General features: G+C 34.9%; 1 pseudogene; it reads right to left on the bottom strand.

The window, feature by feature from the left end:
- Positions 1 to 6,845: 6,845 nt before the first annotated feature.
- LOC132305643 (small nucleolar RNA R71) lies at positions 6,846 to 6,944 on the bottom strand (annotated as a pseudogene).
- Positions 6,945 to 18,353: the final 11,409 nt, after the last annotated feature.

Raw genomic sequence — 18,353 nt, forward strand, 5'->3', positions numbered from 1 at the left:
GTCACGAATATTGGACCAATATTGGACCACCTGATACTCTTTAGTATGCATTCATTACCTTCTGTATCTCAAATCAAAGATTGTATCTTTTATCAAATTTTAATATCTTCTAAAATTGGTCTTATTACTTGGTGGTGATTTATTTGAGGGTTTGAGATTGTGACGATGCATGATTTTTCAAAATGGTGTACAAAATTAGTGGGTTCTGTGTTTTTTAATTGATTGTAAATTATTCTTGATCCAATAATTTTGTAGCATAATTTATTTACTTTTAATTGTGTTTGCTTTATTAAATTGATTTATATAATTAGTTAGTGGGTTCACTGGTCGGCTAATTGATTGTAGATTGTTCTTGATCAAGTAATGTTGATTGTAGTTAGTGGGTTCACTGATAGGTTGTTTCAAATATGTTATGTTTAAAAATGATTGAAATGATATAAAAGTGAAATCCCGTAAACGAAGTGAAAAGTAAGAATGTCACAAATATTTTACATTTAATTCATATTACTTATTTCATTTAATATATATGAGAAGTGTAAAATTAACTGAAGTCAAGGAAAAACTAAGCACGTGTTTAGAATAAGATTATAACGATTCAAAAGTACAATCACAAAAAAAAAAAAAAAAAAAAAAAAAAAAAAAATCAGTTAGTATAGGAACACATTTATAACAAATATCACAAATTATTTCATTAAATATATACTTGAAATTTATAAAATGAATCAAAGTCAAAGGGAAACCAAGTATGTGTTTAAAATAGCGTCATAACGATTTTATAACTAACATCACAACTAAATTTCATACAGTGTAGAAACATATTTGTAACAAATATCACAACTAATTTCATTCAATGTACACGAGATTTGTAAAATGGAACGAACTCAAGGAAAAACCAAGTATGTGTTTAGAATAACATCATAATGATTTCATAACTACCTTCACAATTAAATTTTATATAGTGTAGAAACACATTGGTAAAATATATCACAATTGTGGACCTAAATGTTTTGACCTAAAGGAAATCTAGCAACTTTGACGATTACAAATCATTAATAATGTTTAGCACTAATGTTTATATTAAGTGTTGTGCTAGATATGTTCATATTTTTAAGATTTAATTGTTTAAGTATTTTTTAATATATTTTGAAGCTCACTTCTATAGGATCATGCATATCATTCATATCTTACATTTTGATTCTTATGCAACCTAGAAATATGTCACAATTCTCATTGATACATATGTAAATGACCTAATGAAACTCCAAGGCCAAAGACACCTTTAAAGTGTCAAAATTTAATTTCAGACCTCAACCAGTCGATTGGCTTGGATACTTGAAGCTCTTGAGTTTGAAACTACTACCAACCCGCTGATAAATGTTGAAATTTGAATCCAACGGTTCTTTTTGCATTAATGCACTTTCACCTACCTTTAAAAGGGAGAGTTTAGACTTTATTATTATTATTATTGTTATTGTTGTTGTTGTTGTTGTTGTTGTTGTATTATAAAGTTCATAAAAGATACATGTTACAATTTAGTTAGAATATATCATATAATTGATATTTGGAACATGATATTTTTAAGTTGTCATGTTGTTATGAAGATATGTTTGTTTAATATTATATTTGATTTATATTACGTATTGGATACAAGTCATATAAAAATAACAAATGATACATGTTAAGAGTAAGTTGGGATGTGACATATAATCCTCATTTCAAACATGTTACATTTAAATTGTAATGTCCTAAAACAATGTTTATTTGATTCCATGCTTGATTCATATTACGCATTTAAAATAATTTACATAAAATTAATATGTGATATATTTTACGAGTAGGTTGGGATATCATGTATAATGCACATTTGAAACATGTTATGTCAAAGTTGTACGAGTAAGTTGGGATATCACACATAATTTGCCTTCGAGACATGGTACATTAAAGTTGTAATACCATTCTAAAAAATATTTGTTTGATTTCACACTTGATTCATGTTCACGTAAAAGTAACATATGATACATATTACATATGAGTTGGGATGTCGAATATAATTTGCATTTACAACATCCATAAAATTTTAGATATTAGTCGTCATTACGATCATAATACCTTTCCAAATTTTATTTAAATCACAATTCCATAATTATATTGCAAAGCCACATATGAAACACCAAAATATTTATATATGGTATTCGAAGAAAATTTAACATTCATCGTCTAATATTAATATAATAACAATAATTGAGCAAGTCGATCACTAATTGTTTCAAATAAGCAAAATAAAAGAATTCAATAAACAAATCACAATGCCAAAGACTTTGGACCAAGCATCAAATGGGTAACTTTATGGACAACTTGTCCTTCCGTTTATTTTTGTATTGGTAATTTCAATAACTTTCTCTGCAACAATTCCATCAAAATATCAATATAACTTAATACTCACAAAATTTTATAACTTTTGGGTAATTAAATTCAGTTCTTGTAAAAAAGAGGGGATGTTGCACACAATAATACATTAAAATGTCAAATGAAAATATAAATTTAGTTCTCATTGAAAATAGGAGATGTTGCACACAATAATGCATTAAAACATCAAATGAAAATATAAGCATATTGGCTCATCTTATCTTGGAAATCAAATAATGAGTTAGTTACATACATGGAAATAAAAATCAACATTAATATATGTAAAAGAATAAGAAATCACCTGACCTTTAACTTATTATACTTTTATTGAATAGCTATTAGCTCACATAAGGCTTCATTTTGTTCATCCTGGTAAAAGCAATTTTAAAAAGAGAAGGGACAAATAGTTCCTCCTTATTGCATAAACTTTAATCCGAAGTACATTAAGATATAAAATTTGTGTACATACAAATTCCTCTCGTCCCTTATCTAAGTTATCACAATATTCAGCAAGTTCAATAAATAAATTAAATTAATATTAATATTCAATGATGCGTCTTTCCTTCACTTATCAGGTACATTGTTTCCCTTAATTTCCAAAACCCTGGTTGTCTACAAATTTAACAGCGTTTGGAAGCTAAAAACCTTCTGCCTCACGACCCATGAAAATTTTATTAGTACCATTACTTCCCAATTTATTTGCACGCCAATTTCTACAAACAATAAGAATATCCTTACAAGTCCAAAAATTTCTTTAAATTTCCAATTTATGAGGTAAGAGATCATGTTAACCGATAGATCCTTAGATGTAGAAGTAGAAAGTCAAATATCAGTTGTAGCATACAAAAATTTATTTAATATTCTATTTTTCAGACCATCATTGAGAGAGAAGACAATATTAAATACGAGTTTGATACTACCAAAATAATAGATAGGAATGTCAAAGCTCCATCATATCAAAATATAACCTTTTCTAATATAGTTACCACAAATAGATCATATATGAACTCAAAGAGGCCAAGAGCCTAAGATGTGAATCCAATTAATGAGCTTAAAAATACAATCATTTGCTCATTTGGAATAAATTGCTTAAGGTATTTTCATTCAAAAAAAAATAACTGATAACTAAAAATATGAAAGAATAAGTTATTTATCTAATGATACCTAATAAAAAAAAGGGGTTTTGAAAAAAAATTCATTAAAGATCTTGTATCAACTTGTTACACTTAAGTAGCAATATATATATATATATATATAGGTAAATGCCACAACCATATCCTTATATTCCATGTCAAATTTATGTTCTTCCTGGCTTCACTATTTTCACTTAACACTCTGATGAGCGTTGAAAAGTGCGTATTTAAACCCCTTAAGCATAAGCATTCTAGTACCTTTATCTATCTTATTTTACCATTTTAGATTGACTTCGTATTATTTTCATTTTTAGGCACTTATCCTGAAATCCAGCTAACTCAGCCAAATAAGAGCTTAATTGAAATAATTCTGGGATTAAACAAAGAAAGGAGCAAAGTGGAGAAAGAAAGAAGCAAATGAAGCCAAAGGTGGGAAGCAGCAAAGTTCGATCGATCCAACTTCAAGGTTCGATCGATCGAACACTGATCGATCTCAGCACTTCAAGATAGATCCAAGCCTTGACCCAAAGCAAAAAGTTTAAAGTTCGATCGATCCAACACCACCCTTCGATTGATCGAACACTTTTGTCCTTATTCAAATGATTGATCTTATCCACAGTTGTACCACCCACTAACCACTTTTGTCCTTTTCCTAAAATATCTCCCAAAATATCTCGGATTTGTCTTTTCCTAAAAAGCTCAACCAGTTAGATCGATCCAGCCTAAGTTCGATGGATCTCAGCCAGTTCGATCGATCCAAGTCCAAGGTTCGATCGATCGAACTTCCTCCAGTGCGAAAAAGTTAAATTTCCAGCTTGTTCAATCCGTCCTCTATCCAATCATTAGAGAATATTCTTTGCACGACCCCAGCTCATTTTGTGTGTCACTTGACCTACCTATAAAAGGAATATGATGCACTTTTTGAGACATATACAATTATTGGGTTTATTCTCTTGGAGAGCAAGCTTAAAGGAGGAGGAGGCTAGAGACACCATTGGAGACTCTTCATCAACCAAGGAGCAAAATCCCTTCCATGGAGTTAGCCCTTGAGGGTTGGAACAACATCACCATGAGTGGCTAGACATCCTCTTGAGGCTAGAGTTAGTCCTAAGCATGCTTTCTATATCTTAATCTTGTGTATTATTGAGGGATTAGTGTTGTAATACATGTTTTGACACTTTTTTATATATAAATCTTGTTTATTTAATGATTTATGTGATTTAATGCTTCCAATTAATCATTTCATTCTATCCATGTCTATGTATGCTAGAATAGATGTTCATGTGTTTGCCTCTATTTTTTATGTTATTGATGCATGTCTATATGTATTAATGCTATAGATTTAGAGATTGTCAAAACATTGTGCTTAAAAGAATGCTCTTGTGAATAGATGGTCCATGCTCATTTCTTGATGGATTATGCCTATCCCTTAGCTTAATTAGTTGTCATTAGTTTAATTGTAGTGTAGTGGTAGCATAATTGTTAGATGAGAGGACAATCCATGCTAGTTGTTTGATGTTCCATACTTTTGAATGCAAGTAGCATATGTCTCTAACCTTGTGGTGTATTTGGCTTGTGAGCTTAATGAAAGGATTAATGACTTGCTAGATATGTTGTGCTTTTCACATACTATTTAGATAATATATACTTAATTGCTAGATATATTGTGCTTTTCACATGTTGATTAGACAATGTATGCTTAATTGGTCACCCTTGCTACTTGAATCAACCAAACACACACACACACCAATATTGCAACACACATTACCCTCATTAGTCACTAGTTAGAGGTGTAGAAAAGCATTACTTGGTGGTGACCTCTAAACCCCAAGATCTCTCTCTCTTACTTACTCTTTATTGCATTCAATTATTTAGTTTAATTTGCTCTCTAGTTTAATCCACCAACCAATCATTTGTTTAATCACTCGACTTACTAACCCTAATTGCGATTCCACGACATTATTCGATCCTCACAATCCCTTGGGACGATCCTTACTCACCCTAACTATATTTTTAGTGCAGGTAGTAGTGGCTTATATAAATGTAAAACTCTTGTCCCTCGTTTTAAAATGCACACTCTCTTAAGCTTGACGGTAGTGCGGCAAACCGGCTAGTTTTTGGCGCCGTTGCCGAGGATTGATTGATTTGATTTGGCAACGTCGGAATTATGGAATCAATTAGGATTAGTACTCTTTTGATCATGTCTTTACTTTATTTTTATTTTTCGTTTTGGTTACTTATTGTGTTGTTCTTACTTAACTAGGTGCATTGTTGGACAAGATGCAAACAAAGGAGCATTCAAGCAAACGAAGAAAGCAAAAAGCTAAAATTTAAAAAATTTGCTAAACTAAGCTTTAAATTTTGAGTTGAAATGCTAAAGGACCTTTGTGAGACTTTCTTTACTCAATCCCTTAGTTAAATCGTCGGCCCGCATGGAGGCTTGTTTTTTCTTTGCATCATTATTGTTAAAGCATGGGAGTATGAATTAAGTATTTGTGGAAGAAGTCTAATTGCATTGTTGTGAAGGTATAGTGTTTGTCATTCTTTGTACTTGTTGTGTTTTGCATTGTGCGTGCATGGACGTCGTTCATTAAGACCCACTCTTATCCCTCTTGATTTGCGTTTTGAATCCATCGTTAGAAATCCTAGGGGGAGAGGAAGTTCAAATAGAACCAGTCTATCAATGGATGACCATAATGATGATCATGTTGAGGACCTTGGTCACATAGACCAACAAGGTATTCTTCATCCAAATGTGCACAATGAGAACATACAAGTACCATTAGGCATGCCTAGGCCATACATTCACCAACCACCACAATAACAAGGCTAAGTTCCATATGGAATGCCAAGGCCAATGTATGCTCCACAACCTCCCATCATCAATCAAGGAATTCAAAACCAAGGTATGCATGTTGCACCTCAAGTAGTTAATCCACCTCTTGCTTTAAGAGACCATTATGTGCCTAATGAGTATAATGCACCTACATGCATCCAATTGCCTCCATTTAGAGCACATCATTATGAAATTAAGCCACAAACCATTCAAATGCTTCCTAATTATCATGGACTTCCAAGTGAAGAACCTTACAAGCATTTGGATGAGTTTCTTGAAGTATGTTCCACTGTAAAATATACGGACATGCCGAAAGAGGTTTTAAGACTCAAACTTTTTCCATTCACCTTAAAAGATAAGGCAAAGTATTGGTTTAACAATCTTAGGGCTTTTTCAATCACTTCTCGGGCAAAAATGCAACAAGAATTCTTGAAGAAGTACTATCCAGTTTCAAAGACCAATGCCATGAGGACCTCAATTTGAGAATTTTCACATAGGGATGGGGAAACGTTCCATGAGGCATGGGAACGCTTCAATGAATTGCTTAGGAAGTGTCCACATCATGACATGCCCAAATGACAATTAGTTCAATATTTCTTTGAGAGCTTACCAAACAATTATAAGGGTATGGTTGATGCTTCCATAGGTGGCTCATACATTAATAAGCATGAGGATGACGTGTGGCGTCTTTATGAGAGCATGAGTGAAAATTCTTTGCATAGAACATTATCATCCAAGAATGGTAGAAATTCACAAGGTAGGAAAAGTGTTGGCTTACATCAAGTCGACCATTTAAATGAAATAGCCGCCGAAATGAAGTCTTTATCTCAAAGGTTTAATCAATTTTTTATTAACCAAAACTCGGTGAACCAAGTATCTTCCTTCCCTAACCATTCTCATCGTGCATCAAATGAAACATGTATGACTTGTTCTAGTGTTCTTCATTCTACTTCTCATTGTCCTCATAGACAAATGCAAAACGAACCTAATGAACAAGTCAATGCAGCTTTTGTGAACCAAGGGAACAATCCTTATGGTACTCACTATAATCCAAGTTGGAGGAATCATCCGAATTTGTCTTGGAAAAACCAAGGAGAGGGCTCAAATCCTTCCCAAGGCAATTTTCAATGGAAATACATTCCACCTCCACTTTAAAACCAAGGATCCCAAGGTTATAGACCTTATCAATCACAAGGGAATCAATTTGCTAATTCTCATTTTCCCAGCCAATCTTATTCCCAAGGAAATACTAGAAGTCCTGCCTTTGAAGAAAAAGTTTTGAATGCTTTGGGCACTTTAGAGGCTAACACTCAATTGTTTCATTCTCACTCTCAATCTATTGCGAAGTTAGAAACCCAAGTAGGGCAAATAGCAAGCACTCTCAATGCAAGAGAGAAGGGACATATGCCCATTAATGCCCCACCTAAGCAACAATATGTTATGACAACCATTCCTCATCGGAAGGCCACACCATTGAACATGTTAATGCGGTGACTACCTTGCGGAGTGGTAGGATTGTGGACAATCAAGTTAAAATGTCCAATGAAGAGAGTGAACCGGTGCAACCTCAAGTTGTCACCCGTCCCGTTTCACATCCCATTCCTCCTTCATTGCATGTACATGATCTTGTGAATGAGAAAGTCTTGAAAAATGTGTTTGAAAAAGAAATTTTGAAAAATAATGTTGAAAAAGTTTTGTTGAAAAATGATTTGAAAACTTCTTGTGTTAAAGAGAGTTCAAAAGAAAATTCTGAAAAAATGTTTGAACCAAAAGTTTCATTTCCGGATGCCTTAAAAGTATCCATTTCAAAAGACAAGCAAGAGGCAAAAACCAATGAATTATGGAAATGTTTAGGCAAGTGAAAGTCAATCTTCCACTATTGGATGCAGTCAAGCAAATTCCGGCTTATGCCAAATTCTTGAAAGACTTGTGCACCCAAAAGCGGAAGAACAAGAGCCAAGCACCAAAAAAAGTGGTTTTGACCGAGCAAGTAAGCTCAATTTTGCAACATAACACTCTTCCAAAGTTTAAGGACCCTGGTTCACCCACTACTTCATGTATTATTGGTGATCATATCATTAATCGGGCACTTCTTGACTAAGAGCAAGTGTTAACCTTTTTCCATACTCGGTTTATGTCAAATTGGGCCTAGGTGAATTGAAATCGACGTCGGTAGTTTTGCAACTTGCCGACCGATCCATTAAGAAGCCTAGGGGTACAATTGAGGATGTTTTAATTAAGAACCATTTGTTGGGTGGAGTTCAAAGCATCTATCACCCCAATAAGGAGGGGTTGCATTATAAGATCTTTGATCTGGGCTAAAAGAGCCTAATGTCTAGCTAGAGAAGTTAAAGACTAGCAAAAGCATTCGTAAGGTGTCAAAACCCTATTCCCCCCTCATTTTTATCTTTCATTTCATTTCTTGCGAAGTCTAGATACTTATTTTTGGTTCATATGCATTGATAGGAACTTTGATGAGGATTGCATGAGCTTTCATGTCATTATTGAGCATTCTGCATAGTTCAATCGATCTCAAGCCTGAGTTCGATCGATCGAACTTCATTCTGCATCCAACACTTAGAAAATTTTTTGACCTGCAGAAACCTGCATCCAAATCACCTCTCTGACCCAACGTTCGAACTTATTCTTAGATCGATCAGGAGACCTTCGATCAATCCAACTTCCAAGTTCGATCGATCTTATGATTCAACATTTAGAAAAATTTTGAGCCTGCATAAACCTGCATATTTCACCTCTCTATCTCATCGATCGAAACATTCCAAGATCGATCTGAAGTTCTTCGATCGATCCAACTTCCAAGTTCGATCGATCTTCAAGTTCCAACACTTAGCCAAATTTTTGAGCCAAAACCCTGCATATTTTTGCTCTCTGTCTGATCGATCGAACTTTTGTTTCGATCGATCTCAGTTCTTGATTTCATTATTTTGACTTTATTTTGATTTTTCGAATTTTAAAAATCCAAAAATATTTTCATTTTTATTTTATTTTATTTCTCAAAAATATTTCAAAAATACAAAAAGATTTTGTTTTAATTATTATTTATTATTCAAAAAAAAAACCAAAAATATTTTATTCTATTTTATTTTATTTTACAATTTTTAATTTTAATTTTAATTTTAATTTTAATTTTTAATTTTAGTTTTGCATTTTTCAAAAATTTCAAAAATCCAAAAATACTTTAAAGAGAGTTCATCAAAGTTCGATCGATCTCAGTTGAAGTTCGATCGATCGAACTCTGTCGGGAATGTTTTTAAAATAGACCTAGAGGGTCTCAAGATTGATCATTTAGATCGATCCCACTCTCCAAACCCAACCCCTCTTCGTCGCCATTGTGCAATCTCATCTCCCTCATCTCCGGCAAATTCTCCGGCGAGATCTAAGTGCCAATCTCTCTCTCCCTTCTCGGATTCATCTTCACTCGTTCATATCTCCACTTTTCTCATTGATTTGGGTAAGATTCGAATCAATCCTCTATGATTCAAGCTTCAATCTCATCCATACATGCTTTATATGTTCCATTTATGCTTTTTACATGATTGAATCTCCATTTTTGAAGCTTCGAAGCACTGAATTTCCATGTTTATATATGTGTATATGCTTCGTATGTATATATATGTGTTTGGGAGGATGGGCCATGATTGGGTGATGGTATTTGTTGTTTTGTTGTGTTGAAGGACCCACGAACATGTTCGTGTGGGCCCCATGCTTCCAAAGTCACAGATCTGTGACTATTTACATTCATCGCACAGTTCGATCGATCAAACTTGTATCTTAGATCGATCTTGAGAGATCGATCGAACTCATGTCTCAGATCGATCAAAGTTGTGAGATCGATCTCATTTATTTTCGATCGATCCAACTTTTGTGATTGATCTCACTTCTTTTTTTGATTGATCGAACTTCACAGATCTCACACACACACTTCATTCATCATGCCTTATGTTCATGCTATCTCATATATGCCCAATGCCTGTGATATTCCACATTGGATGCATTTTAAACTTACATTGTTTAACATGTTTTATATCCTGCCACTTGCATAGATTCATGTCATATCTGTTTTGTCTATTTTTACTTGACATACATGTTTCTATATTATGCTTAAATTTTCTTATTCCAGCACTAACTCCCATTGCAAGTTTTTCTTTTTCTTTTTGCAGGCCATGGTTAAGAGGAAGACCGTTACCAACAGGCAACACGGGCCCCACCGATATATCAGACCACGTACAAAGGAGCCAGCAGAGCCCTCTCATGCACAGGAGGAGCCAGCACAGGCTACCCCACCTTAGTCACCATCTCATGAGGCTAAGGATGGCCATATGCCATCCACCTCTGTGGCTCATCCTGCATTTACTCCATCACCATCTCCACCACATGCTGGAGCTGAGCATTCACCCGTACCAACTCAGCCAGCTCAGGAGCGTTAAAGGCCCGTGCCTAGATATGCGCATATGACGATCGACTATGAGTTAGTGTTCGACACGGCCTTTTTCTCCAGATCGGTGCTAACTCGATCCGCTTACCATGACATTATTCAGAGGGGCCTGACAGCTATTCTTGCCCCAGTCACATTGCCAGTCTACTCGCGGCTGGTACGGTTATTCTACCAGAACCTCCGACCATCCCCGCGTACCACAGCCGAGCTGGTCACTTCTGTAGATGGCCATCAGATCCCCATCACAATGGACTCACTAGCCCGTTTTTGCCACTACCCACACTGCTGTCCTCCAGAGCTTCAGGAGACATATCCGTGGCTATACAGGTCTTCATATGCCGATATGGGTGTCCATTCCCACGCTTTCTACATCGGGCACTGGGTGTCCATTCCCACGCTCATCTAGAGCATGATGAAGAAGTTATATGACGAGTACATCAGCAAGGAGACGCCCCGGCGGGCTAAGTCTCTCCCATTTAGCTACCTCATCACCCAGATTCTTATAGACCAGCGCTACCCTATTCACCCTCGGGAGCACCCTGAGAGAGGTTCATGTCACTTTCAGAAGAAAGACTGGACCAAGAGCTACAACGCCATTATTACTAGACTGCAGGACCACACAGTAGTGGCTGTAGAGGAGCTAGAGACAGAGGAAGAGGCAGAGGCAGCAGTACAGGCAGCAGCAGATCCCGCAACGGATGACGCACCAATCGATCCAGCTACTGAGCATGTAAATATTGATTTAGAGCGCCCTGCAGACGACACAAAGCAGTACTCTCCAGCTGGGTCGCCCATTCACGAGTAGGAGCAGACTCAGGAGCTTTTTTCTGACTCTTCTATGCCTGAGGCTCCAGATCTGACCCCTGGTTTTGGAGTACGCCTGCAGACTCTTGAGGATGCTGTTGTTTCCATACGAGCTGATCTCACAGCCCACAGAGCTGATTTTACTACCTTCTGCACGGATGTTGCGACCATATTTCGAGATCTATCCAGAGATATCCGCGGAGCCCGACCTACCCGTCCTACCTCATCCTCCGGAGTTCCCAGTTCCTTCTATCTCATGATCCCTCTCTACTATTGATACTTTATTTTTGTCACTGTATAGTACTATTATTTTTACAGCCGGTCTGTCGGCTTTGATATTTTTTTTGTACCTGCACTTTATCTATTTTATATATCTGTTTTTACTATGGATGTCATATGATTATATTCTCATATCTGTATGTTTGACTCCATCAGGTGCATCACAGTGACTTCAGTGAGAAAGTGCTACCCGATTTTCAGGACTACCCTTGTACCTCTCTCATTTCTTTATCTGTTTATCCCATTTACACTTGCATATCCACTGTGCACTAATTATCCCATTTTGTTATCTGATGAGTTTATCCAAGTGCCAATTTTCAGGACCACAGTTCATCCCAAGTTTGGGGGGGCCATGCCACCCACTTCAGATACTTCAGTCCCGATCATTCTATGCCCTAGTTGCACTGGTATACTCTTTCCTTTGTTCTCTTTGCACATTGAGGACATTGTGCCATTTAAGTTTGGGGGGGATGGTGCTTTGCAGTGTTAGTTTTAAATTCAAATTTTGAGCATAACTTGTGTATTTAAGGGATATTTCTATAATTGGTCCATATCCAGCTATGATTTTGATCTTTTGAGGACTATATTGCTTAAAATTTAAAAAAATTGCTTGACTTGAGAGTCTAATACTCCTTGTATGCCTTATGGATGCCATTTAGGAGTAAATTTTTCGAAAGATTGATATCTGGCTTTTACTTGTGGTCTACATCATCTTGATTTTGTGATTGTTTTGAGATTCATTCTAGGATTCTACACTAGCACAAACGCATACTAGCATTCATTTGTGGGGTACATGCTTTATTGATTATTGAATTGGTTATATCCCAATTGAGCTAGTAGTGTATTGAAAGCTTTCATTCTTGATAAAGGTGGATAACAACCTATTTTTACTAAGTAGCCGGGATTTTAGCCTCATCAAGCACTGAACTTCTCGCGCCAAAAGGTGGAGGGCCCAAACTCTAGGTTAATAATTGAACTTAATAAAATAATAATAATAATAATAATAATAATAAAAGTAACAAAAAAAGTGAGGACTTCTCCCAAAAGGTGAGAAGTGGAAAATGATTAGATGGAGGTTGTCTTGATTTGTAGCCTAGTTAATTTGAGCTTGTAAGTCCGTAGGGGTATTTGAATGCCTAATGCCCTAAAGCCATCTAGTTTGGGAGTCATTGACCTAACGCTCGATCTCATAAATCGCTAGAAAGCTTAATAGATCACTACATTGCACCATGCTTCCATCTTTGATCCTATAAAAAAAATATAAAAATATGAGTGAAAAGAATAAGTGCACCTAGAATAATAAAGCTTTAATAAAATGTCCACTTTTTGTCTTGATTATTGGTACTAGATTTGTGTGCTAGTTTGAGGGTAAAGATGTGATTAATTCTTTAGTTGGCTTAGATAGCAACATATTTGATGCCGGTCCACTCAAAAAGGATTCTAGAGTAGTTTTGATTTGCAAAATTATTTTCTTGATGTGTGGAAGACCATATTTGCTTGCTTGATGTTGAGATTTTGGGAGATTGCTTGGAAATGTTTGAAAAATTGCATACTTGAGGTAGTTTTCTCCCACTGCTTGCTTGCAATATTGGTGCCTCTTTTGAAAGATTGAGCTTAATGTTTGTGGGTACCATTTCTGGAAACCTTCATGAGACTTCACTCGTCCACTAGGGGTAACCTAGTGGTTTAAAAGGCTTGTTGCATATGCTAAGTGCAATCGTGTTCCCTATGAAAGTGGCGTTATCCATTTATTGTTTTCTAGATTCATACTTGTATAGTTGTTCATTTCATTCCTTTACTTTCTAGTTCATTGCTAGGGACTAGCAATATTTAAGTTTGGGGGTGTGATGAGCGCTAAAAAGTGCATATTTAAACCCCTTAAGCTTAAGTATTCTAGTACTTTTATCTATCTTACTTTATCGTCTTAGATTGATTTCGTATTATTTTCATTTTCAGGCACTTATCTCGAAAATAAGCTAACTCAGCCAAATAAGAGCTTAATTGAAGCAATTCTGGGATTAAGCAAAGAAAGGAGTAAAGTGGAGAAAGAAAGAAGTAAATGAAGCCAAATGTGGGTAGCAGCAAAGTTCGATCGATCCAACTTCAAGGTTTAATCGATCGAACATTGATTTATCTCAGCACTTCAAGATAGATCTAAGCCTTGACCCAAAGAAAAAAGTCCAAAGTTCGATCGATCCAACACCACCCTTCAATCGATCGAACACTTTTGTCCTTATTCAAATGATTGATCTTATCTACAACTGTACCACCCACTAACCACTTTTGTCTTTTTCCCAAAAATATCTCCCAAAATATCTCGGATTTGTCTTTTCCTAAAAAGCTCAACCAGTTGGATCGATCCAGCCTAAGTTCGATGGATCTCAGCTAATTTGATTGATCCAAGTCCAAGGTTCGATTGATCGAACTTCCTCCAGTGCGAAAAAGTTAAATTTCCATCTTGTTCAATCTGTCCTATATCCAATCATTAGAGAATATTCTTTGCACGACCCCAGCTCATTTTGTGTGTCACTTGACCTACCTATAAAAGAAATATGATGCACTTTTTGAGACATATACAATTATAAGGTTTATTCTCTTGAAGAGCAAGCTTAGAGGAGGAGGAGGCTAGAGACACCATTGGAGACTCTTCATCAACCAAGGAGCAAAATCTCTTCCATGGAGTTAGCCCTTAAGGGTTGGAGCAACATCACCATGAGTGGCTAGACATCCTCTTGGGACTAAAGTTAGCCCCAAGCATGCTTTCTATATCTTAATCTTGTGTATTATTGAGGGATTAGTGTTGTAATACATGTTTTGACACTTTTATATATATAGATCTTGTTTATTCAATGATTTATGTGGTTTAATGCTTCCAATTGATCATTTCATTCTATCCATATGTCTATGTATGCTAGAATAGATGTTCTTGTGTTTGCCACTATTTCTTATGTTATTGATGCATGTCTATGTGTATTAATGTTATAGATTTAGAGATTGTTAAAACATTGTGCTTAAAAGAATGCTCTTGTGATTTTTTAGATGGTCCATGCTCATTTCTTGATGGATTATGCCTATCCCTTAGCTTAATTAGTTTAATTTCATGTCATTAGTTTAATTGTAGTGTAGTGGTAGCATAGTTGTTAGATGAGAGGACAATCCATGCTAGTTGTTTGATGTTCCATACTTTTGAATGCAAGTAGCATATGTCTCTAACCTTGTGGTATATTTGGCTTGTGAGCTTAATGAAAGGATTAATGACTTGCTAGATATGTTGTGCTTTTCACATGTTATTTAGACAATATATACTTAATTACTAGATATATTGTGCTTTTCACATGTTGATTAGACAATGTATGTTTAATTGGTCACCCTTACTACTTGAATCAACCAAACACACACACACACCAATATTGCAACACACATTACCCTCAGTAGTCACTAGTTAGAGGTGTAGAAAAGCATTGCTTGGTGGTGACCTCTAAACCCCAAGATCTCTCTCTCTTACTTACTCTTTATTGCATTCAATTATTTAGTTTAATTTGCTCTCTAGTTTAATCAACCAACCAATCATTTGTTTGATCACTCGACCTACTAACCCTAATCGCGATTCCACGACATTGTTCGATCCTCACAATCTCTTGGGACGATCTTTACTCACCCTAGCTATATTTTTAGTGCAGGTAGTAGTGGCTTTTATAAATGTAAAACTCTTGTCCCTCGCCTTAAAATGCACATACTCTCTTCAGCTTGACGGTAGTGCGGCAGACCGGCCACACTCCTAGATGAGGATACCACATTACCAACATTAACCAAAGGGAATTTTACAGCATATATATGACTCCCACAAACACCAATTAAATGAAGAATTTAAATAAGACCATACCTGTTAGAGATTTTAGGCTCTTGTTCCTTTCCACTCCATAACCCATGAAGACAAATAGGTAAATGCCACAACCATATCTCTTATAATCCAAAATTTTCAATGTACTTATGCTCTGATAATTTAAAAGAGACAAAATATTTCAAAGATGGATTTTATTTTTGTCAGTTATGGGAACAATTAGATAAGAAAATTGATTAACTAGATAGAAACAAATAACAATAAAGGTTAATACCTAAACAAATGAAGGATGATATTTGTGTCTATACTAAAAATATTCTTTATTTTTATCAGGTTCTTTATTAGCAAACAAAGGAGTCATATAACATCTATTTGAAATATTAAGTTGATTGACACCCCATATTTGACCTAGAAAATATAGTTGATAATTGTCTATATTTTCAAAGATAACTTGTATTCACCAAAAATAGATCAACTGCTTAAATATAATTGATATCACAAACTAAACTGCAAAAATGAAAGTTAAGAAATAAAACAAGAGAGAAAAAAAAAAAAAAAAAAAAACCATCATGCAAGTTGTCTTTGAAAATATAGACAATTATCTTGGAAACTAGAACCTGAAAAAGTGAATATATTAATAAAAAAACCTTGGAAACTAGAACCTGAAAAAGTGAATATATTAATAAATCTTCACATTTTAAAAAAATAAAAAATAAAAAATAAAAATTGATCCAACATTGAAATGGAAACAATCCGTTTTCAAGTATTAGGAACAAAAGAAAAAAAAAAAAAAAATCCTAGATTTTGCCTTCTCTCATAAATTTGGAATATCAAAAGAAGATTTGAAACAATAAAAATAGTACCGGTTCTAAAGAAGATTACAAGAAGAAGTAAAAAGAAAATAATATGAGCTTTATATATATAAGGGATAGATATGAAGAGAAAAAAGAGGACCAGACATCTTCACAAATGACGAGTGAACTGTGTGACTTCTACAACTACAGTTTTGGGACTTACTATTGCCTTTTCTAGACTGCAACTTCGATCTCCAGAGCCCCTGAGAGGAACATAGGAAAGGAAGATTATATTAAACCAAAATCAATCTTTTCGCAAACAAAAAACCCAAATCCAAACCCTAAAAAACTCATTTACGACCTAACATATATAAAAGATCAAATCAATCCCAAAAAAATTATAAAAAGGAAGATAATATTGGAAAAAAAATGCTTAGATATGCTATTCTTGTTCGTCCGATACCAAATCCTAAATCAAATTTTATAGTTAAGAGAAGAGAGAGAGAGCTCACTTTTGTTTTGTTTGGAAGAGCTATTTGGAAGATGATGATTCAGGGGAATTTCAAAATTGAATCTGAAATTTTCAAAAAGCACACCAACACATTAATAAGTCTTTACATGATGTGGGACTCAATAATTAATTAAATAATATAAATATACGATGTTTAAAGATTTTATACAAAGAATATGTATATAAATCAAAGTTGGTAAATCTGATTTTAACCCAGTTGCCAAATCAGCCGTATGGCCCACCACTGGACACTTTCCAGTGAGATGCGAATGGAGAGGATTTTGGGGGGCGAATCCTCTCCATGGCACCTCTCACTGGAGGGTGTCCATGGCAGATCCAATGGTTGGGATGAAGCTATGTCACCCACGTCATTGCCCATTAAGCACCAACTCAGCATTTAAATTGATAAAATTACTTAATTCAATTTACTTTTACCATGTACAAATGCTGTATACAAAGGTCAGTTATACGTAGGACCCAAATCAATTTTTACTTACCCGAATAACCTTTTCTTCTTCTCCTCTCTTCGTCTTCTTCTTCTTGTAGCTTCTTCACTATTCTTTTTTACTTCTCTTCTGTTCGTCTTCTTCATGCTCTTGTTCTCTTCTTCTTCTTTCATCCTCCTCTAATTTTTCACCAACACCAAATACCTTCATCCTCGTGTGAGTAATGGAATTGACTAGGTAAAATAATGGAATTGATTTTATGTTTCCTCCTATTCCCATAAATATATATATACACGCTTTAAAGTGGGATTGATTTGTCTAATAAAGGATGGTGACCACAAAAAACCCATAGTTTCTTCTTCGCATAGTTGGAGAGAGAGAGAGAGACAAACGAGAGAACCAAATTTGGGGAAGAAAGACAGGGGAGAGAGAACTGGGTTTAGATTGTTAAGGCAATGTTTGCCTTGGCATTATTTCCTTTTTTTTTTTTTTTTTTATTTAACTGAAAAATAATTTCTTTTTTTTAATTGGCGTGGCCCAATTTTGACCGCTAGATCAATCAGCGGTAATGATGTATACTCATCATGAGAGATGATTCTGGTTTGGTAATTAATGGATAATGATCTTGAATTTAAAGATGGTGATCAAAATTTGGGAGGAATATGAGACAAAAACTTATTTCTTGAAAAATAGGTTTAAATAGCATGTTAATATTTTTTCACTTTTTGCTACTTATTTAAAAGCTGTCATTACCAAAGGAAATTTTGGGCCTGTTTGATTTCTCAATTCAGTGCTGAATGCAGAAGACAGTAAGTGATTTTTAAAAATAAGCGTGTTTGATAAAATT

The sequence above is a fragment of the Cornus florida genome, unplaced genomic scaffold (assembly GCF_030987335.1).
Source record: "Cornus florida cultivar Cherokee Brave unplaced genomic scaffold, ASM3098733v1 CherokeeBrave_3.0.0_Hap2_Chr04, whole genome shotgun sequence".
Lineage (NCBI taxonomy): Eukaryota > Viridiplantae > Streptophyta > Magnoliopsida > Cornales > Cornaceae > Cornus > Cornus florida.